Here is a 23,658-nt window from a genome sequence, read left to right as displayed (position 1 = left end):
CTAGTAGAAAGGATGATAAAGATAATTACCCCTATAGTGAAACGTCATAATGCTTGGTGAAAAGAGGGGCAGTGTGTGTGTGGGGGTGGGGAGGGTGGGAAAACAAGGGTAGCCCAAACATACAATATTTGTTTTTGTTTTTTTAAAAGGACACATTTAAAATGAGGAAAAAGACTGCATTCACAATCCCATTTATTCATTAGCCCTCTTAAAAAATAGTGGAGTCTCCATCTTTGCGTGAAGGGATCTCCCATTCTCCGTGACAGAAAACAAAACTGATAAAGACAGGGGATCATAGTTACGTCAGCTCATGACTAGCGATCATATTGCCCACTATAGGTCAGGATTCATTTCTTCAAGAGTCTTTGGTAACCATCTCTGAATTTGAAATAGGAAATAATTTAACTGCTCAGGACGTCAATGCAGCATGTAATGACCAAAGCGACAGGTCAATGTAGTGAGAAGAGTGTCTGGTACGTTTTACAAAAAAAAACTCAAAAGCACATTCTAAAATATTTGAATGCCAGACATTTAGCAAGAACTCCAAGTAGGCTTTGGAGACTATATATTTCTCACATGTCCACTTATCATATTCAAGTATTAACTATTTTGGCTGGTGAAGTAGGCATTAGTTTATTTGTGCTTTCAGGCTTTGCCCCTGGAAAATTAGATATAAATAGAAGTTTGAGAAACATTGCCAAGTACTACTCTCTTGATGAAACCTTGGTAGTCACTCTACAGAGTTTGGGATGCTTTAAAAGCTGTTGCATGTGTTTGTAGAAATGTTGTTCAGGTCAATGGACATCATTGATAGAACGTAAAGAGAGTTGTCAAAATGGGTTGTAGAATGGGTTCCTCATCACGTCTTGTAGAGAGCAGTGACCTTACTAATGGTGGGGGCATTCTCCTCTGTCAACTGTGTCAAGCAGCCCTGTAGTCGTGTTGGTAAAGAATAACATACATTTGGCACAATTGGTTTAAATCACACAATTCAGTTACATTATCAAAATAAATTAGATTCATCCACCTCTTTCTTCTTAAAAACCAACGAAATACATTTTAAAAATCGACCTGCTAGTTGAGAGTCAAGTCTTGATAAACACCCCATAATCACCTGTAGATATTTTCGTATTAAAAAAAAAAAAAAACACTCTTAATTGTCTCCTTGCTGAGTTCAGTTCTTTACATCCACTCAGTAGGAGTTAAAGACTCATTTGCCAAACAGAAAAAAACAACAAGCAGAGTCATCACATCATTTAAACTATCATATTAGAATCCTCTCAGTGGATGAGACTGAATCTGTTGAAAATAATGCTCTTTTTCGTTATGTAGTGAGTGACAGCTCTAAATATTTCTATATTAAAATGTAGTCATTTGTCATATGTGCTGCGAACCCTTCTTGAGTGCTTCATTGCCTCTAAATCAGCCTTGTGTTCATAAAAAGTTTGCTTGTTTAAAAAGTAGAAGGGCCTGGTAGTTTTTCATTTCAAATATCTTCAAATTGCAAGTCTAAGGCTGGCTGACAGAAGATATTCAATGCAAGGATTCCCACCAACCACAATCTGTTGGCATACCATGGGTTTCAGTGTTTTTCACAGATCCAATTTAAGGATGGAGGAGCAATCTTATTCATTTTCTTTGCTATCCCACATCAACTGATTGGATCCCGTAGAAAATTCCCCTAAGCATTTAAGGCTGGGTCTTACATCCCACCCTTCCCCAGGGTATTCCGGTGACAGTCTTAACACCATTTTCCCTCAACCAAATTATTCAGTTCAGTTCTATTCTACCAGTATGGGAATGCCGATAGATACTTCTGAATAGTCACAGAGAACCCCCCAGTGAACCCTTTACATCATCTCAGGGCCCCAAGCACCTCCCTTGCATAGTTCCATCAACAACCTTACTGTGATTTCCTGGAACACTGATTGACTCAGGAATAAGCTTGCCCAGGAGGACGGGAGGGGGGCTTTCATTGAGACTTGCAATATAATTATGTTTCAAGAAACCTTAGAAATGTCACCACCACCAAGACAAGATTACAGCACCTTTTTTTGTTCCGCTTTTAAGTCCAAATCTGGTAGATCCTCAGGTGGTTTCGCTATATGACTGAGGGTTTCCATGAACTGCCAAGTGAGACAGCTATCCATCGATTCCTTGACCTACTTGGACTTGAAGTAACTTCACTGAACAAAGTAAAATTACTCCTCCTTAATGTCTACAGTAGAGGTGTTCCAAAGACCGCAGAGTTCTCTGTTTTAAACCTTTTGAGAGATACCATCCTCGAGAACGGGAGGAAGTTGCCATGGTAGTGGGTGAGGATTTTAATGCAAGCTTTGAACCTTCAGCATTACTAAGAGAGATAGCAGGAGAGGAAGACCAATATTCGGGCATACCACGACCCACTGGTCCCCGTCTTACGACCCTTTCAAAAGTAGCCTTCTAGTTGTTAGATCTCTATATTTGCTGTCATTTAAGAGCCACAAATATCAGAACTAAGTAAGATACAGAGAGGCATTACACCTCCAAGAGAAATTCATACTTGAGCCACATCACTTATATTTTTCTTGCTCTTCGATCTTGGGAATTGACATGGAAATTCTGCACCAGTTTGAGAGCGACCATTTTCCCTAATTTCTTACCCTTCAGGGCAGCCTAGCAAGCTCAGATAAGAACCAGTGTTTGCCCCACGGAGACATGGCTAATAGGAACAATAGGAGAAAGGTCAGGTGGGACAATGTAGTGATCAACAAAGGGTTGTATGCTCAACTTTATGCAGACATGATTCCCATTTTGCTTGCCCTAACAGATCCCGAGCTTGGACCTCAAAATAATTGGGGTATTCATGCCAAGTGGCTTGAGGTTATAAAATTCTGGTTCTTTCCCTCTTTGAACAGGAGCTCGTGTCTAACTCCAGATTCGACCTCATTCAACACAGATTGCAGGATAGCAAAGAGCCATCTAATTAAAGTTCTCAAAGGTGGCTGTCCTGAAAATATCAAGCTAGCTTGAGTACTTTACAATTCAGCTGAAAAGAATGTGAAAATAGCTTGGGATACAATTCAGCCGAAAAGAATGTGAAAATAGCTTGGGATACAGCTATCTGGAACAATGTCCTGACTGCTGCATGCTCTGGGAACCAGACAGTCTTCTGGCATATTATAGCCCACTGCGCCAGGACGACCAGAATGAGGCCAGAATCCAACATCCTATCACACGATTGGGTAAACCATTTCCACTCTCTCTCCCTAACAAACCTAGGTCCTTCTCCCAGGCCCCAGGCAAGAGGGGAATCATGTCATTTGTAGCACCCTGTTCGGCCTCTCAAAACCCTGATCCATCTAATGTTGGTGATTTCTTCTCAATGCAACATTACAAAATAAAATGATGGACGGAGTGTTGAAACTTTTCAAACACTCATTGCCAGTCACAGATCTAGGTTTAAGCCATTGTTTTTTTGCTTGCCACGTCACCCCAGTTGAGACCCAGCCATATGCAAATCAGTCTTGACCCTGCTCCCTATAGGGTGGCGTGGTGAGCAAAAAAAACAATGGATTAAACCCAGAACTTTGTGACTGGGGATGAATGTTTGCATTGCTCAGCATTCTATCCATCATCTCCTCTTTTTGCCTTCTTCTCAATGGCAGAAAGTAAGCTAGCCATATGCTCACTGAAGGCTGGTAAGGCTCCTGGGTTAGACAGGCTTCCGGTTGATCTGTTTACCCTTACTTAAATCGCGTTGCTAATGCCATTACGGCAGGTGTTGAAATTCCAGACTCCCGGAAAGGAGCAGAGATAATTCCTATTTATAAAATAAAATAAGATTACAAAACATAAAATTACAAAAACAAAATAATAATACAGAAGATGCACTGGCTTATCAAGCCAAACAACCCATAAGGCAAAACCTATTAGGCAACTTTTATATGCATTAAAGCCCAAAATATGCAAGAAAGCTGGAATACTCAGTCTGCTGTTGTCCAAGCAAAGAATAGCTATCAGTCGGATTTGAGTGGCTGTCTGAGAGCTGGATACGAAGCTTTGACTACAACAAGGTGAACAGGAGAATGCTAATTACAGATTGGCTGATCGGGCCTCAAGAAAATCTACTCACCCACTCGCTACAGTGAGTCAGCTTTTATCAGGGCTGGCTATTTTTAGGGCCTATTGGCCTAACCTCGCGAGAGAGGTCCTGACAAAGAACAGGTGTTCTGACAGTGAATGAACAATAAAGATACCTTTAAATCTTGTTTTTATCTTCTCACATTTGCTGTGCTGAAAGACGGAGGCCAAATGTCAGCGTATGTCTTCTTACAAGTTGCTACTTATTTTATCCTAGAGACTGGTGTTTTCAAAACACTCTAACTTTCCAGCCAGAGAACGAAGAGGCAAGTGAACTGTGACAACTGATCTAGGGGTACAGACAGTGTAAAATGAAAGGCTGTGTGATGGCATTCTTTTCCTAACACAACATTTAAATAGCTAGTAAATTAACTGTACAAATATTTCAAAATATATTTCAGTAGTTTAATAGGATCCAAGCAAAACAAAACACTACTTGGTGATGTGCAAATTATAAATATTTCCCAAAACCTGATTTCCACATTATTGTTTGCATGCTATATAATTTTATCAGTAAAACTGCATGTCAGTGGGAAGGTTTGTGATTTTTTCGATGGAAATGTTCCATCTGTAAAGGACAGTGTGCTACTGCACCATGTTTCAGTTGTTTATTTGTTAACAGTGAAAGTTTTTAAACATGAACTGAGAAACATTCCTGCCCTCGCCCTGTTGACAATGCTATTTGTGAAATAAGAGGCAAGTCAGGGGTCATGTGTACCCATAAGTGGGGTAAATTGTTATTATACATGGAGCAAAGGTTTAGTCTAATAAATCAAACAAAAGAGTTTTTACACAACAGACATGCTAATTCTGCATGCTGAAAGGTGCTATCATATGTGATAACTGAGGAATAAGATGATTCAGAGAAATATATATATTTGCCAGATCACACGATTTGACACACGTTTTGGGCCAAGAGTATTACAGTTAAGTCACATAGATTGTTCAAGTCACACGACCTGCAGGTCTAATAACGTTTTCATGATTTTAAAGGCCTGCTGAGGACTTGGGAGACTAGAGAGCTTATCTTCATGCCACACTGTAACCACAATCCAGTTGCTCACTTATCCATTGTGTTGCTAGTACACATATGCATGACAGATAGAGAGAAGTTTGACAACACACTATGTGGCCAGGGACTCAACTACTAATGAACTAGGCTATATTCAATATTTTCACCTTATAACACTATCTCCTATCACTGAAAGATCAACTGATATTCTGCCACCATTGCATGAATAATGTGTTTGTTTATCAAACAAATATGTTGCTCATCTTTGTGCTGTCCAAGAAAAATCAACACGATTTAACGAAAGTCTTGGAATCATAAATGAGTAAAACATGTTTCTTTAGGGACACAATCTTGATTTACTCAATTTTAATTTAGAAAGTTAATATTTTTGCTTTGGCTGCTGCTCATATGTGAGCTACGAAAAATGAAACCATCCACAGAAAAAAAATGTTTTCCATCCATTATGGGGGTTGGGCAGTGCTGGAATTGGAGAACAACAACTGTGGTACCCCCTAAAATATTGAGACTGACAAGTGGGGCTAGAGGGCTGTGGGTGGTGCCCAGGGAGCAGGTTAGCAAAAGAGTGGAATCAGGCACAACAGAGTAAGGATCATTGTATAATTACAATTACACTAAATTAAAATATTTAAACTAAATTCGGTTGGTATAACGTTGACTACTACATGATTGCGTGCTGCAGAATGGTTACTATTGCACCACCATTACCATTATCGTCATACAGGACAAGTAAACAGTGCCTTTTATCTCCCCCAGGCTTGCCACAGAGTATGCACCGACAGAATCCAAGCCAATCCAAGAATATACAAGGGCGAGTCTTGGGAGGTTAATCTAGATGAGGCTAAAACGGAAAGGAAAGCAGCAAGAATGGTGCTGTACCTTGGCAGACAGTTGAACATCGCTTGAGGAATGAGGGTCCTGTTAGTGTTGTGCAGAGGACTCGATAGAGGATGCTGCTCTCAAACACTGGAAGTACACATACACTAAAAATCCCTCTAATCAAACTATTTTTCATTAGGCTGTCAATATTTTAGTTCAGTCATTAATACTTTAAACATAACAAGCATAATATGTTGGTCGATTCGCTATTTCTTCAAGTCGGAGGCAACGTTTTTAAATGTTTTGGAAAATACACATTCTAGTCATTAATAAAAAGAAAACACGAACTGTGCCTTTATGAAGAGTTTAAAAAAAGTATTAAATATAATACGTTTTAACATTGTCATTGCTACACATACTTTAAAAGCAGCATTTACCAAGTTATTACAGATAGCAATTAAATAAAGCTTTAAAAAACTTGCAAATGGTATTAGAAACTCGTCTTACTTTATTTGTCACCCTTGTCAATACTGAGTGTTACAACTGCCATTCTCTATGATGAAGGGGCTGCCTTTAATTATCAGCTGACTTGCAAAACGTTGAAAGAAGGAAAACACAATGCCAGAATCTACTGTTTAAAACAGTCCTCAGAAAAACGACCCTGTCGGCTATACATGCAATTTGCATTAGACACATATAATGCATGACAACGGGCAGGCCTGTCTCAGTAAGGTTGAATACGCACCCTTTCATAAAGTAGTTCATTTTAAATGTATACACGTCACATAAAATCTCGGTGCATCGCGAATGTACTTTGGCCTACACTTCAAGCCTCCCGAATCAGGCGGAAGGTTCCCGCCCGTGGACCTTACCTCCTGTCTCCTGACAGAAGATGTCGATCATTCCATTGCCTCTGCCTCTTTCCACTCTAGCAACGTCAATATGCGGGGCCGATAGGTAATCAGGAAGCAGATTTTAAACTGACAGTCTACAAGGCGTTACTACAAGAGGCTATGTGGCTGTGTGTCCCATTGAGCCCTTCGATTGGTTAGAAAAAATAAGTCGCCCAAGGAAACAGACAGCTTGCCCAGTCCCAAAGAAACATTGTTGCCCCGGAAGAGACCACCCCTTGCACCGGAAGATAGGTTCCTTCTGCTACGGAACGCGCGCCTCAGCAGCAAGAGAGCCGGTATCGTGCAATATTTGATATTCCAGGGAAAACGTGTTTTATCCTCTGTTCTTCGGGTCTTTTCGGATGTCTTCGCCTTTGTACTGCTCCCACCGCTCCTTTGAATGTCCGCCCACCCACTCATGGATAGGCGAACCTCAGCCCTGCCTTGGCATGGGGAGAGAGCGCTCAGAGTTAAGCTGCTGCTTTTAACACTCCTATCGCTGTCACGATCGGGACGCACTGACTCAGCAGGTGTTGTTGAAGCACTGAACGGGTTTTCCATCGGCACTGACTACAAGCACCGATGGCTTTGTGGCAGTCTAACCAAAATAGACACATGAAAAATAAACCAAAAAAACAAACTGAAAACTTAATTGTGAAAGGAAAATATAAGGGTAAAAAATCAAAATCAATGAACTCTAGGGGAAGAGGATGAAAGAGAAGTAAATAGTGGCGTAATAGGAAGAAAATAATGCACAAGAGGGAACCGAGGTAAAAGTGTGAGAACAGGCGAGAAAGGCACAAGAGGAAAATTGTGAAATGTTTGCATTTGGGGTTTTTAATGATAAAATCTCTCCCAGTTTCTGCTCTTGTATACCATGGACAGCTGTAGCACAATTCTATGTCAGGACCGGAGGCGAGGATTATGCATATCTTTCTTCACTTTTTATTCAAACAGCAAGTTCAAAGTTAAACAAAAGAAACAAAAAACGGCAATGAGCTCCACGAGACTGCCACCATGGAAACCATCGTCCAGTGAGGGTCCAGTGTTGCCAGCAGAATATATATCCACAAGCCTGTTGATCTTCCTCTTTCTTCACTGCTCAGGACAAGATAAGTGCCTTTCTGCCTCTGAGCGTTAATTAAACTACACGCTTTATTTCTAACGCGTTACTGGTTGCGCACGTTCTACCTTGTTGACTTTCTCTGTTAACAGTGTTTATTTCGACGCGTCTCCTCAGCGCAACAGGCTTCTGCCTCAGCGCATTTTTCTTCAGGAGACGCGTCGGGCCCTCTAGAGGGCGCGCGCTTCGCATTCCTCAAATATTTGTACTCGCGTGTTCAGCGCTCGAGACGCCTCGGCGCTTAACACGTTTTTTTCTCAGTCTTGAGGACAGAATTAAGCCTCGGCTTTCCCCATCAGACGGACACCGTATTTACGGTAGTTGTTAACCCCATTTGGGAAGACTCTTAATTTTCAGTACTTTTAAAGCCTTTGGCTGCTGGCAGAATTGGATAGGGGGTTTTTACCCTTTGTAGATTTTTCTGGGTGTTTTTTTTCTGTCAAATCCTATGAGTCACAAGATGCAGTCCAGTCAGGACAATGAATCTATCGCCAATATGTCCCCAGGTGAGGGCCCATCTCACCGGTCCCTTCCCCCAGGAATGGATATGTTGTTTTCTCAGGCCATATCTCAAGCCCTCGCTCCTCTTAGCGATAGCGTAGCACAGCTCACGGAACAAGTTTCCAAAGGGACGGGCATGTTTGGCGCGACGGGGATGGAAGGTATATCCTCTTCAGTCCACAAGAAATCGCACAAGCGCGATGCGGGGCACCTTGAGGACGTTTTGCTTTTATCTGGCGCCTTCAGTAAGAGTGCGCGCGCGCAAAAGCGCATACCCTCCCGGGAGGGTTATTTACCCGGCGTAATGGGTGAAAAGCTTCACCACAAATTGGACCTTGATGCTGGGTCTCAGAGGCATCACTGGTGACTCATATGGGGACTCCTCCTCTGTAGAGGACGATGAGACCGGTCGCCCTTGGCGTCCTGGAGCTTCTTTGCAGGAAACTTTTGGTTTAGAGGATTCTGAATCAGACATGTTTGAACCAGAATGAATTTATCATCCTCGTTCTTCGGAATGGATACCAGACCACAAGGTGGCTGAGTACGTGGCATAAAAAATTAGACAACCTCTTGATAAAGAGGTGCGCTCCTGATTGAAAGCGGTATCCCTACGTCCAACATTAGTGGACAAGGTAGCAGCCACGCCGGATATCGATCCGAAGTTGTGTACCTTTTTTTCCAAGTACATGAAGGACCCTAAGAAGGATATAGATAGATCCTGGAGGACGTGCCAGGACAAACTCCTGGATGTGTTAGGGCCCCTTACTCAAATAATTCAACTGGCAGAATGTGCCAAACAGTCAAACCCACCCCTTCCAACTGACGTTGTAGCTGGGTGGGCCCAGAGAGCTGTATGTCTCCTGGGCAACGCAAACTGTGCCCTCTCTGCTGAAAGGCACAGATCATTGCTTATAAAAATTGACCCTAAGTTGGGGGAACTTTCCAACTCGGAGGCAGGGGCTATTGCCCAAGGCAACTTATTTGGTGATCCTTTTGTGAAGCAGTTGAGAAAATTTGTGGCCACCTTTTCAGCACTTGATAATCACAGACGTCTTTTAAAAAGATCTTTCCAAATAAGGTTTTTGGAGGGGCCGGACGAGGTAGGGGCCGGACGAGGTAGGGGTCGCTCTTCCGACCGCCATTTCCAACAAGACCCCGCTTCCTACAGAAACAACGGTTGGCGTGACGGTCGCCAGGGAACCTTCTACCCCATCATAGGCAGAGGAAAAGACTCGCCCGGGGAGCAAGTAATACCACAGGAGGACCTTCTGGTAAGGCTTACCCCTTTTTACTCTCAAAAATTTGGAGGGAGGTTACGCTTCTTCAAGGCCGCTTGGAAACTTATCACCTCCGATGCTTGGGTGCTACAAACAGTCTCCGGTTTTCAAATAGAATTTTGGGGAACCCTAATCCAGGACACTCTACCCATTCCTTTAGTCTTTTCAATGACAGAATCCAGTCTTATAGATACGGAGGTTCGGGATCTCCTCCAAAAAGAAGCCATACGCGTCATGTCCTTGCATCCCAGAGGCTTCTTAAGCAACATCTTCCTTGTGGAGAAAAAGGACAAAGGGTTTCTCCCGGTCATCAATCTCCGGTCTTTCAACGAATGGGTAACATACAGGCATTTCAAAATGGAGGGCATTCACTTGCTCCGGGATCTCCTACTGAAAGAGGACTGGATGGTCCGCCTGGACCTCAAAGATGCTTATCTCACAGTCCTGATATTTCCGCCTCACCGCAGGTTCCTACAATTTCAGTGGAGGGATCAGGTGTTCGAGTTCACCTCTCTCCCATTCGGTCTGTCATCGGCACCATGGTGCTTTACCAAACTCCTCAAACCTGTAGGGGAGGTTCTCCGGTCGCAGGGAATTCGTCTTATCATTTATCTGGACGACATCCTTCTTATGGATCAATCCAGATCTCAGCTTGTCTCCAATATGAACACAACTATTGTGCTTCTGCAGAATCTAGGTTTTGTGATCAACCAACAGAAGTCAGATCTTCTCCCTTCTCAAACCATGACTTTTCTAGGGTTCCTTATAGACTCCCGGTCAGCATCCCTCAGTCTCCCGAGTCCGAAGATCTCCAAGATCAAGAAGGAATTAAAGAAGGTCCTAAGACGCAACAGGATTTCGTTGCGTCAGTTAGCCAGGGTAGTGGGTCTGCTTTCATCATCGATTCAGGCCATCTTTCCGGGTCCCCTCCACTACAGGGCCCTTCAACGTCTCAAGGCCTATCATCTTCAACGCGGAATCACATACTCCGAGTTAATCTCCCTCTCTCTGGAGGCAAAGACGGAGTTACATTGGTGGGTGGACCACATGGAGGCATGGAATGGCAGAGCCATCTTCGGAGCCTCCCCAGACCTAGTGATAGAGTCGGATGCCAGTCGCCATGGTTGGGGAGCGCGTTGCGGGAACATCTCATTCAGGGGACGCTGGACCCCTCGGGAGCTCGATATGCACATCAATTGCCTGGAACTTGTTGCGGGCTCTTTTGCGATCAAGTCCCTAACACAGGACAGAATTTCATGTGTTGTTCTCCTACGCATGGACAATGTCTCAGCAGTTCAATACATAAACCGCCTGGGGAGGACACATTTGAAGGCTCTAGCGGATCTAGCGAAAGATTTTTGGCATTTTTTCCTTCAGCATCAGATATCTGTCACAGCGGAGTATCTCCCAGGGGATCAGAACGTCGTAGCGGGTTGGAGTTCCCGTTTCCTAACGGACTCCAGCGATTGGCAACTAGACCACTCGATTTTTCAGTCAATAATGAATCAATGGGGTCCTTGCTTAGTGGACCTGTTTGCATCTAGATGGAATGCCCACTTGCCTCTGTATTTCAGCTGGCGCCCAGATCCGGAAGCCTCAGCAGTGGATGCATTTCTCCAGAACTGGGAAACGCATCTAGGATATGCATTCCCCCCGTTTCTTCGACCTCTGACCTGTTTCAGGTCCTGAGCTCGCCCCCCACGACCGCAGCACCAACCTGCTGCCTCCTGCCTCTGTCCCCTGACCACGCTGCTGTTTGCGTGTTCGAGGCCCTCCTCCACCCGCAGGCATCCTCCTGCGCCTCATCCCTGGGGTCTAGTGGGCTCTGACTAGCTTCACTTGACCCGTGTGCCGCTTTCCGCCGTCCCGTAAGTGTTTTTCGTTTTTTTCGCTTTTTCCAGCGCCTCGCCGCCGGCGCTTCTGCCCCCTTTGTGCCCCCCTGATTGCTGTCTCCCCGATCGTATATTGTGCCATTATTGTTTTTCAGATTGTGTGCTTTTCTTATTGTAACTGCTTGTATTTTGCTCGTTTTCAGTGTTTTGCCCCTTGTGCGCTCCCCGTTCCCTGCCGCTGCCTCCCTGCGGCCCCGCCCCCCTCGCGCCCCCATTTGCCGCTCCCTCCCGCCTCCCAGCTGCTCCTCCCTCCCCCCTCTCTTCTTAATGGCTGGCGCTGCGCGTCGCGAGTGAGCGACCTCTGACCTGTTTCAGGTCCTGAGCTCGCCCCCCACGACCGCAGCACCAACCTGCTGCCTCCTGCCTCTGTCCCCTGACCACGCTGCTGTTTGCGTGTTCGAGGCCCTCCTCCACCCGCAGGCATCCTCCTGCGCCTCATCCCTGGGGTCTAGTGGGTTCTGACTAGCTTCACTTGACCCGTGTGCCGCTTTCCGCCGTCCCGTAAGTGTTTTTAGTTTTTTTCGCTTTTTCCAGCGCCTCGCCGCCGGCGCTTCTGCCCCCTTTGTGCCCCCCTGATTGCTGTCTCCCCGATCGTATATTGTGCCATTATTGTTTTTCTGATTGTGTGCTTTTCTTATTGTAACTGCTTGTATTTTGCTTGTTTTCAGTGTTTTGCCCCGCCCCCCTCGCGCCCCCATTTGCCGCTCCCTCCCGCCTCCCAGCTGCTCCTCCCTCCCCCCTCTCTTCTTAATGGCTGGCGCTGCGCGTCGCGAGTGAGCGACCTCTGACCTGTTTCAGGTCCTGAGCTCGCCCCCCACGACCGCAGCACCAACCTGCTGCCTCCTGCCTCTGTCCCCTGACCACGCTGCTGTTTGCGTGTTCGAGGCCCCCCTCCACCCGCAGGCATCCTCCTGCGCCTCATCCCTGGGGTCTAGTGGGCTCTGACTAGCTTCACTTGACCCGTGTGCCGCTTTCCGCCGTCCCGTAAGTGTTTTTCGTTTTTTTCGCTTTTTCCAGCGCCTCGCCGCCAGCGCTTCTGCCCCCTTTGTGCCCCCCTGATTGCTGTCTCCCCGATCGTATATTGTGCCATTATTGTTTTTCTGATTGTGTGCTTTTCTTATTGTAACTGCTTGTATTTTGCTCGTTTTCAGTGTTTTGCCCCTTGTGCGCTCCCCGTTCCCTGCCGCTGCCTCCCTGCGGCCCCGCCCCCCTCGCGCCCCCATTTGCCTCTCCCTCCCGCCTCCCAGCTGCTCCTCCCTCCCCCCTCCCTTCTTAATGGCTGGCGCTGCGCGTCGCGAGTGAGCGACCTCTGACCTGTTTCAGGTCCTGAGCTCGCCCCCCACGACCGCAGCACCAACCTGCTGCCTCCTGCCTCTGTCCCCTGACCACGCTGCTGTTTGCGTGTTCGAGGCCCTCCTCCACCCGCAGGCATCCTCCTGCGCCTCATCCCTGGGGTCTAGTGGGCTCTGACTAGCTTCACTTGACCCGTGTGCCGCTTTCCGCCGTCCCGTAAGTGTTTTTCGTTTTTTTTGCTTTTTCCAGCGCCTCGCCGCCGGCGCTTCTGCCCCCTTTGTGCCCCCCTGATTGCTGTCTCCCCGATCGTATATTGTGCCATTATTGTTTTTCTGATTGTGTGCTTTTCTTATTGTAACTGCTTGTATTTTGCTCGTTTTCAGTGTTTTGCCCCTTGTGCGCTCCCCGTTCCCTGCCGCTGCCTCCCTGCGGCCCCGCCCCCCTCGCGCCCCCATTTGCCGCTCCCTCCCGCCTCCCAGCTGCTCCTCCCTCCCCCCTCCCTTCTTAATGGCTGGCACTGCGCGTCGCGAGTGAGCGACCTCTGACCTGTTTCAGGTCCTGAGCTCGCCCCCCACGACCGCAGCACCAACCTGCTGCCTCCTGCCTCTGTCCCCTGACCACGCTGCTGTTTGCGTGTTCGAGGCCCTCCTCCACCCGCAGGCATCCTCCTGCGCCTCATCCCTGGGGTCTAGTGGGCTCTGACTAGCTTCACTTGACCCGTGTGCCGCTTTCCGCCGTCCCGTAAGTGTTTTTAGTTTTTTTCGCTTTTTCCAGCGCCTCGCCGCCGGCGCTTCTGCCCCCTTTGTGCCCCCCTGATTGCTGTCTCCCCGATCGTATATTGTGCCATTATTGTTTTTCTGATTGTGTGCTTTTCTTATTGTAACTGCTTGTATTTTGCTTGTTTTCAGTGTTTTGCCCCTTGTGCGCTCCCCGTTCCCTGCTGCTGCCTCCCTGCGGCCCCGCCCCCCTCGCACCCCCATTTGCCGCTCCCTCCCGCCTCCCAGCTGCTCCTCCCTCCCCCCTCTCTTCTTAATGGCTGGCGCTGCGCGTCGCGAGTGAGCGACCTCTGACCTGTTTCAGGTCCTGAGCTCGCCCCCCACGACCGCAGCACCAACCTGCTGCCTCCTGCCTCTGTCCCCTGACCACGCTGCTGTTTGCGTGTTCGAGGCCCCCCTCCACCCGCAGGCATCCTCCTGCGCCTCATCCCTGGGGTCTACTGGGCTCTGACTAGCTTCACTTGACCCGTGTGCCGCTTTCCGCCGTCCCGTAAGTGTTTTTCGTTTTTTTCGCTTTTTCCAGCGCCTCGCCGCCAGCGCTTCTGCCCCCTTTGTGCCCCCCTGATTGCTGTCTCCCCGATCGTATATTGTGCCATTATTGTTTTTCTGATTGTGTGCTTTTCTTATTGTAACTGCTTGTATTTTGCTCGTTTTCAGTGTTTTGCCCCTTGTGCGCTCCCCGTTCCCTGCCGCTGCCTCCCTGCGGCCCCGCCCCCCTCGCGCCCCCATTTGCCGCTCCCTCCCGCCTCCCAGCTGCTCCTCCCTCCCCCCTCCCTTCTTAATGGCTGGCGCTGCGCGTCGCGAGTGAGCGACCTCTGACCTGTTTCAGGTCCTGAGCTCGCCCCCCACGACCGCAGCACCAACCTGCTGCCTCCTGCCTCTGTCCCCTGACCACGCTGCTGTTTGCGTGTTCGAGGCCCTCCTCCACCCGCAGGCATCCTCCTGCGCCTCATCCCTGGGGTCTAGTGGGCTCTGACTAGCTTCACTTGACCCGTGTGCTGCTTTCCGCCGTCCCGTAAGTGTTTTTCGTTTTTTTCGCTTTTTCCAGCGCCTCGCCGCCGGCGCTTCTGCCCCCTTTGTGCCCCCCTGATTGCTGTCTCCCCGATCGTATATTGTGCCATTATTGTTTTTCTGATTGTGTGCTTTTCTTATTGTAACTGCTTGTATTTTGCTCGTTTTCAGTGTTTTGCCCCTTGTGCGCTCCCCGTTCCCTGCCGCTGCCTCCCTGCGGCCCCGCCCCCCTCGCGCCCCCATTTGCCGCTCCCTCCCGCCTCCCAGCTGCTCCTCCCTCCCCCCTCCCTTCTTAATGGCTGGCGCTGCGCGTCGCGAGTGAGCGACCTCTGACCTGTTTCAGGTCCTGAGCTCGCCCCCCACGACCGCAGCACCAACCTGCTGCCTCCTGCCTCTGTCCCCTGACCACGCTGCTGTTTGCGTGTTCGAGGCCCTCCTCCACCCGCAGGCATCCTCCTGCGCCTCATCCCTGGGGTCTAGTGGGCTCTGACTAGCTTCACTTGACCCGTGTGCCGCTTTCCGCCGTCCCGTAAGTGTTTTTCGTTTTTTTCGCTTTTTCCAGCGCCTCGCCGCCGGCGCTTCTGCCCCCTTTGTGCCCCCCTGATTGCTGTCTCCCCGATCGTATATTGTGCCATTATTGTTTTTCTGATTGTGTGCTTTTCTTATTGTAACTGCTTGTATTTTGCTCGTTTTCAGTGTTTTGCCCCTTGTGCGCTCCCCGTTCCCTGCCTCCCTGCGGCCCCGCCCCCCTCGAGCCCCCATTTGCCGCTCCCTCCCGCCTCCCAGCTGCTCCTCCCTCCCCCTCCCTTCTTAATGGCTGGCGCTGCGCGTCGCGAGTGAGCGACCTCTGACCTGTTTCAGGTCCTGAGCTCGCCCCCCACGACCACAGCACCAACCTGCTGCCTCCTGCCTCTGTCCCCTGACCACGCTGCTGTTTGCGTGTTCGAGGCCCTCCTCCACCCGCAGGCATCCTCCTGCGCCTCATCCCTGGGGTCTAGTGGGCTCTGACTAGCTTCACTTGACCCGTGTGCCGCTTTCCGCCGTCCCGTAAGTGTTTTTCGTTTTTTTCGCTTTTTCCAGTGCCTCGCCGCCGGCGCTTCTGCCCCCTTTGTGCCCCCCTGATTGCTGTCTCCCCGATCGTATATTGTGCCATTATTGTTTTTCTGATTGTGTGCTTTTCTTATTGTAACTGCTTGTATTTTGCTCGTTTTCAGTGTTTTGCCCCTTGTGCGCTCCCCGTTCCCTGCCGCTGCCTCCCTGCGGCCCGCCCCCCTCGCGCCCCCATTTGCCGCTCCCTCCCGCCTCCCAGCTGCTCCTCCCTCCCCCCTCCCTTCTTAATGGCTGGCGCTGCGCGTCGCGAGTGAGCGACCTCTGACCTGTTTCAGGTCCTGAGCTCGCCCCCCACGACCGCAGCACCAACCTGCTGCCTCCTGCCTCTGTCCCCTGACCACGCTGCTGTTTGCGTGTTCGAGGCCCTCCTCCACCCGCAGGCATCCTCCTGCGCCTCATCCCTGGGGTCTAGTGGGCTCTGACTAGCTTCACTTGACCCGTGTGCCGCTTTCCGCCGTCCCATAAGTGTTTTTCGTTTTTTTAGCTTTTTCCAGCGCCTCGCCGCCGGCGCTTCTGCCCCCTTTGTGCCCCCCTGATTGCTGTCTCCCCGATCGTATATTGTGCCATTATTGTTTTTCTGATTGTGTGCTTTTCTTATTGTAACTGCTTGTATTTTGCTCGTTTTCAGTGTTTTGCCCCTTGTGCGCTCCCCGTTCCCTGCCGCTGCCTCCCTGCGGCCCCGCCCCCCTCGCGCCCCCATTTGCCGCTCCCTCCCGCCTCCCAGCTGCTCCTCCCTCCCCCCTCCCTTCTTAATGGCTGGCGCTGCGCGTCGCGAGTGAGCGACCTCTGACCTGTTTCAGGTCCTGAGCTCGCCCCCCACGACCGCAGCACCAACCTGCTGCCTCCTGCCTCTGTCCCCTGACCACGCTGCTGTTTGCGTGTTCGAGGCCCTCCTCCACCCGCAGGCATCCTCCTGCGCCTCATCCCTGGGGTCTAGTGGGCTCTGACTAGCTTCACTTGACCCGTGTGCCGCTTTCCGCCGTCCCGTAAGTGTTTTTAGTTTTTTTCGCTTTTTCCAGCGCCTCGCCGCCGGCGCTTCTGCCCCCTTTGTGCCCCCCTGATTGCTGTCTCCCCGATCGTATATTGTGCCATTATTATTTTTCTGATTGTGTGCTTTTCTTATTGTAACTGCTTGTATTTTGCTCGTTTTCAGTGTTTTGCCCCTTGTGCGCTCCCCGTTCCCTGCCGCTGCCTCCCTGCGGCCCCGCCCCCCTCGCGCCCCCATTTGCCGCTCCCTCCCGCCTCCCAGCTGCTCCTCCCTCCCTTCTTAATGGCTGGCGCTGCGCGTCGCGAGTGAGCGACCTCTGACCTGTTTCAGGTCCTGAGCTCGCCCCCCACGACCGCAGCACCAACCTGCTGCCTCCTGCCTCTATCCCCTGACCACGCTGCTGTTTGCGTGTTCGAGGCCCTCCTCCACCCGCAGGCATCCTCCTGCGCCTCATCCCTGGGGTCTAGTGGGCTCTGACTAGCTTCACTTGACCCGTGTGCCGCTTTCCGCCGTCCCGTAAGTGTTTTTCGTTTTTTTTCGCTTTTTCCAGCGCCTCGCCGCCGGCGCTTCTGCCCCCTTTGTGCCCCACTGATTGCTGTCTCCCCGATCGTATATTGTGCCATTATTGTTTTTCTGATTGTGTGCTTTTCTTATTGTAACTGCTTGTATTTTGCTCGTTTTCAGTGTTTTGCCCCTTGTGCGCTCCCCGTTCCCTGCCGCTGCCTCCCTGCGGCCCCGCCCCCCTCGCGCCCCCATTTGCCGCTCCCTCCCGCCTCCCAGCTGCTCCTCCCTCCCCCCTCCCTTCTTAATGGCTGGCGCTGCGCGTCGCGAGTGAGCGACCTCTGACCTGTTTCAGGTCCTGAGCTCGCCCCCCACGACCGCAGAACCAACCTGCTGCCTCCTGCCTCTGTCCCCTGACCACGCTGCTGTTTGCGTGTTCGAGGCCCTCCTCCACCCGCAGGCATCCTCCTGCGCCTCATCCCTGGGGTCTAGTGGGCTCTGACTAGCTTCACTTGACCCGTGTGCCGCTTTCCGCCGTCCCGTAAGTGTTTTTCGTTTTTTTCGCTTTTTCCAGCGCCTCGCCGCCGGCGCTTCTGCCCCCTTTGTGCCCCCCTGATTGCTGTCTCCCCGATCGTATATTGTGCCATTATTGTTTTTCTGATTGTGTGCTTTTCTTATTGTAACTGCTTGTATTTTGCTCGTTTTCAGTGTTTTGCCCCTTGTGCGCTCCCCGTTCCCTGCCGCTGCCTCCCTGCGGCCCCGCCCCCCCTCGCGCCCCCATTTGCCGCTCCCTCCCGCCTCCCAGCTGCTTCTCCCTCCCCCCTCCCTTCTTAATGGCTGGCGCTGCGCGTCGCGAGTGAGCGACCTCTGACCTGTTTCAGGTCCTGAGCTCGCCCCCCACGACCGCAGCACCAACCTGCTGCCTCCTGCCTCTGTTCCCTGACCACGCTGCTGTTTGCGTGTTCGAGGCCCTCCTCCACCCGCAGGCATCCTCCTGCGCCTCATCCCTGGGGTCTAGTGGGCTCTGACTAGCTTCACTTGACCCGTGTGCCGCTTTCCGCCGTCCCGTAAGTGTTTTTCGTTTTTTTCGCTTTTTCCAGCGCCTCGCCGCCGGCGCTTCTGCCCCCTTTGTGCCCCCCTGATTGCTGTCTCCCCGATCGTATATTGTGCCATTATTGTTTTTCTGATTGTGTGCTTTTCTTATTGTAACTGCTTGTATTTTGCTCGTTTTCAGTGTTTTGCCCCTTGTGCGCTCCCCGTTCCCTACCGCTGCCTCCCTGCGGCCCGCCCCCCTCGCGCCCCCATTTGCCGCTCCCTCCCGCCTCCCAACTGCTCCTCCCTCCCCCCTCCCTTCTTAATGGCTGGCGCTGCGCGTCGCGAGTGAGCGACCTCTGACCTGTTTCAGGTCCTGAGCTCGCCCCCCACGACCGCAGCACCAACCTGCTGCCTCCTGCCTCTGTCCCCTGACCACGCTGCTGTTTGCGTGTTCGAGGCCCTCCTCCACCCGCAGGCATCCTCCTGCGCCTCATCCCTGGGGTCTAGTGGGCTCTGACTAGCTTCACTTGACCCGTGTGCCGCTTTCCGCCGTCCCGTAAGTGTTTTTCGTTTTTTTCGCTTTTTCCAGCGCCTCGCCGCCGGCGCTTCTGCCCCCTTTGTGCCCCCCTGATTGCTGTCTCCCCGATCGTATATTGTGCCATTATTGTTTTTCTGATTGTGTGCTTTTCTTATTGTAACTGCTTGTATTTTGCTCGTTTTCAGTGTTTTGCCCCTTGTGCGCTCCCCGTTCCCTGCCGCTGCCTCCCTGCGGCCCCGCCCCCCTCGCGCCCCCATTTGCCGCTCCCTCCCGCCTCCCAGCTGCTCCTCCCTCCCCCCTCCCTTCTTAATGGCTGGCGCTGCGCGTCGCGAGTGAGCGACCTCTGACCTGTTTCAGGTCCTGAGCTCGCCCCCCACGACCGCAGCACCAACCTGCTGCCTCCTGCCTCTGTCCCCTGACCACGCTGCTGTTTGCGTGTTCGAGGCCCTCCTCCACCCGCAGGCATCCTCCTGCGCCTCATCCCTGGGGTCTAGTGGGCTCTGACTAGCTTCACTTGACCCGTGTGCCGCTTTCCGCCGTCCCGTAAGTGTTTTTCGTTTTTTTCGCTTTTTCCAGCGCCTCGCCGCCGGCGCTTCTGCCCCCTTTGTGCCCCCCTGATTGCTGTCTCCCCGATCGTATATTGTGCCATTATTGTTTTTCTGATTGTGTGCTTTTCTTATTGTAACTGCTTGTATTTTGCTCGTTTTCAGTGTTTTGCCCCTTGTGCGCTCCCCGTTCCCTGCCGCTGCCTCCCTGCGGCCCCGCCCCCCTCGCGCCCCCATTTGCCGCTCCCTCCCGCCTCCCAGCTGCTCCTCCCTCCCCCCTCCCTTCTTAATGGCTGGCGCTGCGCGTCGCGAGTGAGCGACCTCTGACCTGTTTCAGGTCCTGAGCTCGCCCCCCACGACCGCAGCACCAACCTGCTGCCTCCTGCCTCTGTCCCCTGACCACGCTGCTGTTTGCGTGTTCGAGGCCCTCCTCCACCCGCAGGCATCCTCCTGCGCCTCATCCCTGGGGTCTAGTGGGCTCTGACTAGCTTCACTTGACCCGTGTGCCGCTTTCCGCCGTCCCGTAAGTGTTTTTCGTTTTTTTCGCTTTTTCCAGCGCCTCGCCGCCGGCGCTTCTGCCCCCTTTGTGCCCCCCTGATTGCTGTCTCCCCGATCGTATATTGTGCCATTATTGTTTTTCTGATTGTGTGCTTTTCTTATTGTAACTGCTTGTATTTTGCTTGTTTTCAGTGTTTTGCCCCTTGTGCGCTCCCCGTTCCCTGCCGCTGCCTCCCTGCGGCCCGCCCCCCTCGCGCCCCCATTTGCCGCTCCCTCCCGCCTCCCAGCTGCTCCTCCCTCCCCCCTCCCTTCTTAATGGCTGGCGCTGCGCGTCGCGAGTGAGCGACCTCTGACCTGTTTCAGGTCCTGAGCTCGCCCCCCACGACCGCAGCACCAACCTGCTGCCTCCTGCCTCTGTCCCCTGACCACGCTGCTGTTTGCGTGTTCGAGGCCCTCCTCCACCCGCAGGCATCCTCCTGCGCCTCATCCCTGGGGTCTAGTGGGCTCTGACTAGCTTCACTTGACCCGTGTGCCGCTTTCCGCCGTCCCGTAAGTGTTTTTCGTTTTTTTCGCTTTTTCCAGCGCCTCGCCGCCGGCGCTTCTGCCCCCTTTGTGCCCCCCTGATTGCTGTCTCCCCGATCGTATATTGTGCCATTATTGTTTTTCTGATTGTGTGCTTTTCTTATTGTAACTGCTTGTATTTTGCTCGTTTTCAGTGTTTTGCCCCTTGTGCGCTCCCCGTTCCCTGCCGCTGCCTCCCTGCGGCCCCGCCCCCCCTCGCGCCCCCATTTGCCGCTCCCTCCCGCCTCCCAGCTGCTCCTCCCTCCCCCCTCCCTTCTTAATGGCTGGTGCTGCGCGTCGCGAGTGAGCGACCTCTGACCTGTTTCAGGTCCTGAGCTCGCCCCCCACGACCGCAGCACCAACCTGCTGCCTCCTGCCTCTGTCCCCTGACCACGCTGCTGTTTGCGTGTTCGAGGCCCTCCTCCACCCGCAGGCATCCTCCTGCGCCTCATCCCTGGGGTCTAGTGGGCTCTGACTAGCTTCACTTGACCCGTGTGCCGCTTTCCGCCGTCCCGTAAGTGTTTTTCGTTTTTTTCGCTTTTTCCAGCGCCTCGCCGCCGGCGCTTCTGCCCCCTTTGTGCCCCCCTGATTGCTGTCTCCCCGATCGTATATTGTGCCATTATTGTTTTTCTGATTGTGTGCTTTTCTTATTGTAACTGCTTGTATTTTGCTCGTTTTCAGTGTTTTGCCCCTTGTGCGCTCCCCGTTCCCTGCCGCTGCCTCCCTGCGGCCCCGCCCCCCTCGCGCCCCCATTTGCCGCTCCCTCCCGCCTCCCAGCTGCTCCTCCCTCCCCCCTCCCTTCTTAATGGCTGGCGCTGTGCGTCGCGAGTGAGCGACCTCTGACCTGTTTCAGGTCCTGAGCTCGCCCCCCACGACCGCAGCACCAACCTGCTGCCTCCTGCCTCTGTCCCCTGACCACGCTGCTGTTTGCGTGTTCGAGGCCCTCCTCCACCCGCAGGCATCCTCCTGCGCCTCATCCCTGGGGTCTAGTGGGCTCTGACTAGCTTCACTTGACCCGTGTGCCGCTTTCCGCCGTCCCGTAAGTGTTTTTCGTTTTTTTCGCTTTTTCCAGCGCCTCGCCGCCGGCGCTTCTGCCCCCTTTGTGCCCCCCTGATTGCTGTCTCCCCGATCGTATATTGTGCCATTATTGTTTTTCTGATTGTGTGCTTTTCTTATTGTAACTGCTTGTATTTTGCTCGTTTTCAGTGTTTTGCCCCTTGTGCGCTCCCCGTTCCCTGCCGCTGCCTCCCTGCGGCCCCGCCCCCCTCGCGCCCCCATTTGCCGCTCCCTCCCGCCTCCCAGCTGCTCCTCCCTCCCCCCTCCCTTCTTAATGGCTGGCGCTGCGCGTCGCGAGTGAGCGACCTCTGACCTGTTTCAGGTCCTGAGCTCGCCCCCCACGACCGCAGCACCAACCTGCTGCCTCCTGCCTCTGTCCCCTGACCACGCTGCTGTTTGCGTGTTCGAGGCCCTCCTCCACCCGCAGGCATCCTCCTGCGCCTCATCCCTGGGGTCTAGTGGGCTCTGACTAGCTTCACTTGACCCGTGTGCCGCTTTCCGCCGTCCCGTAAGTGTTTTTCATTTTTTTCGCTTTTTCCAGCGCCTCGCCGCCGGCGCTTCTGCCCCCTTTGTGCCCCCCTGATTGGATTGCTGTCTCCCCGATCGTATATTGTGCCATTATTGTTTTTCTGATTGTGTGCTTTTCTTATTGTAACTGCTTGTATTTTGCTCGTTTTCAGTGTTTTGCCCCTTGTGCGCTCCCCGTTCCCTGCCGCTGCCTCCCTGCGGCCCCGCCCCCCTCGCGCCCCCATTTGCCGCTCCCTCCCGCCTCCCAGCTGCTCCTCCCTCCCCCCTCCCTTCTTAATGGCTGGCGCTGCGCGTCGCGAGTGAGCGACCTCTGACCTGTTTCAGGTCCTGAGCTCGCCCCCCACGACCGCAGCACCAACCTGCTGCCTCCTGCCTCTGTTCCCTGACCACGCTGCTGTTTGCGTGTTCGAGGCCCTCCTCCACCCGCAGGCATCCTCCTGCGCCTCATCCCTGGGGTCTAGTGGGCTCTGACTAGCTTCACTTGACCCGTGTGCCGCTTTCCGCCGTCCCGTAAGTGTTTTTCGTTTTTTTCGCTTTTTCCAGCGCCTCGCCGCCGGCGCTTCTGCCCCCTTTGTGCCCCCCTGATTGCTGTCTCCCCGATCGTATATTGTGCCATTATTGTTTTTCTGATTGTGTGCTTTTCTTATTGTAACTGCTTGTATTTTGCTCGTTTTCAGTGTTTTGCCCCTTGTGCGCTCCCCGTTCCCTGCCGCTGCCTCCCTGCGGCCCCGCCCCCCTCGCGCCCCCATTTGCCGCTCCCTCCCGCCTCCCAGCTGCTCCTCCCTCCCCCCTCCCTTCTTAATGGCTGGCGCTGCGCGTCGCGAGTGAGCGACCTCTGACCTGTTTCAGGTCCTGAGCTCGCCCCCCACGACCGCAGCACCAACCTGCTGCCTCCTGCCTCTGTCCCCTGACCACGCTGCTGTTTGCGTGTTCGAGGCCCTCCTCCACCCGCAGGCATCCTCCTGCGCCTCATCCCTGGGGTCTAGTGGGCTCTGACTAGCTTCACTTGACCCGTGTGCCGCTTTCCGCCGTCCCGTAAGTGTTTTTCGTTTTTTTCGCTTTTTCCAGCGCCTCGCCGCCGGCGCTTCTGCCCCCTTTGTGCCCCCCTGATTGCTGTCTCCCCGATCGTATATTGTGCCATTATTGTTTTTCTGATTGTGTGCTTTTCTTATTGTAACTGCTTGTATTTTGCTCGTTTTCAGTGTTTTGCCCCTTGTGCGCTCCCCGTTCCCTGCCGCTGCCTCCCTGCGGCCCCGCCCCCCTCGCGCCCCCATTTGCCGCTCCCTCCCGCCTCCCAGCTGCTCCTCCCTCCCCCCCTCCCTTCTTAATGGCTGGCGCTGCGCGTCGCGAGTGAGCGACCTCTGACCTGTTTCAGGTCCTGAGCTCGCCCCCCACGACCGCAGCACCAACCTGCTGCCTCCTGCCTCTGTCCCCTGACCACGCTGCTGTTTGCGTGTTCGAGGCCCTCCTCCACCCACAGGCATCCTCCTGCGCCTCATCCCTGGGGTCTAGTGGGCTCTGACTAGCTTCACTTGACCCGTGTGCCGCTTTCCGCCGTCCC

General features: G+C 52.4%; 1 protein-coding gene across 4 annotated transcripts in view; it reads right to left on the bottom strand.

The window, feature by feature from the left end:
* Nucleotides 1-7,384, bottom strand: part of TBC1D23 (TBC1 domain family member 23) — a 552,903-nt gene extending 545,519 nt beyond the window's left edge. The window contains exon 1 of one of the 4 annotated variants that reach the window (XM_069204869.1): nt 6,844-7,384. The gene's annotated coding sequence lies outside the window, so the exon portion shown is untranslated. Of the gene's footprint in view, nt 1-6,716 lie in introns of all 4 variants that reach the window. The other 3 variants (XM_069204866.1, XM_069204868.1, XM_069204870.1) reach the window with 3 other exon arrangements.
* Between the last annotated feature and the right edge of the window lie 16,274 nt (nt 7,385-23,658).

The sequence above is a fragment of the Pleurodeles waltl genome, chromosome 8 (assembly GCF_031143425.1).
Source record: "Pleurodeles waltl isolate 20211129_DDA chromosome 8, aPleWal1.hap1.20221129, whole genome shotgun sequence".
NCBI lineage: Eukaryota > Metazoa > Chordata > Amphibia > Caudata > Salamandridae > Pleurodeles > Pleurodeles waltl.
Note: the sequence above shows the minus strand (reverse complement) of the source record. Positions and strands in the feature narration are given on the sequence as shown.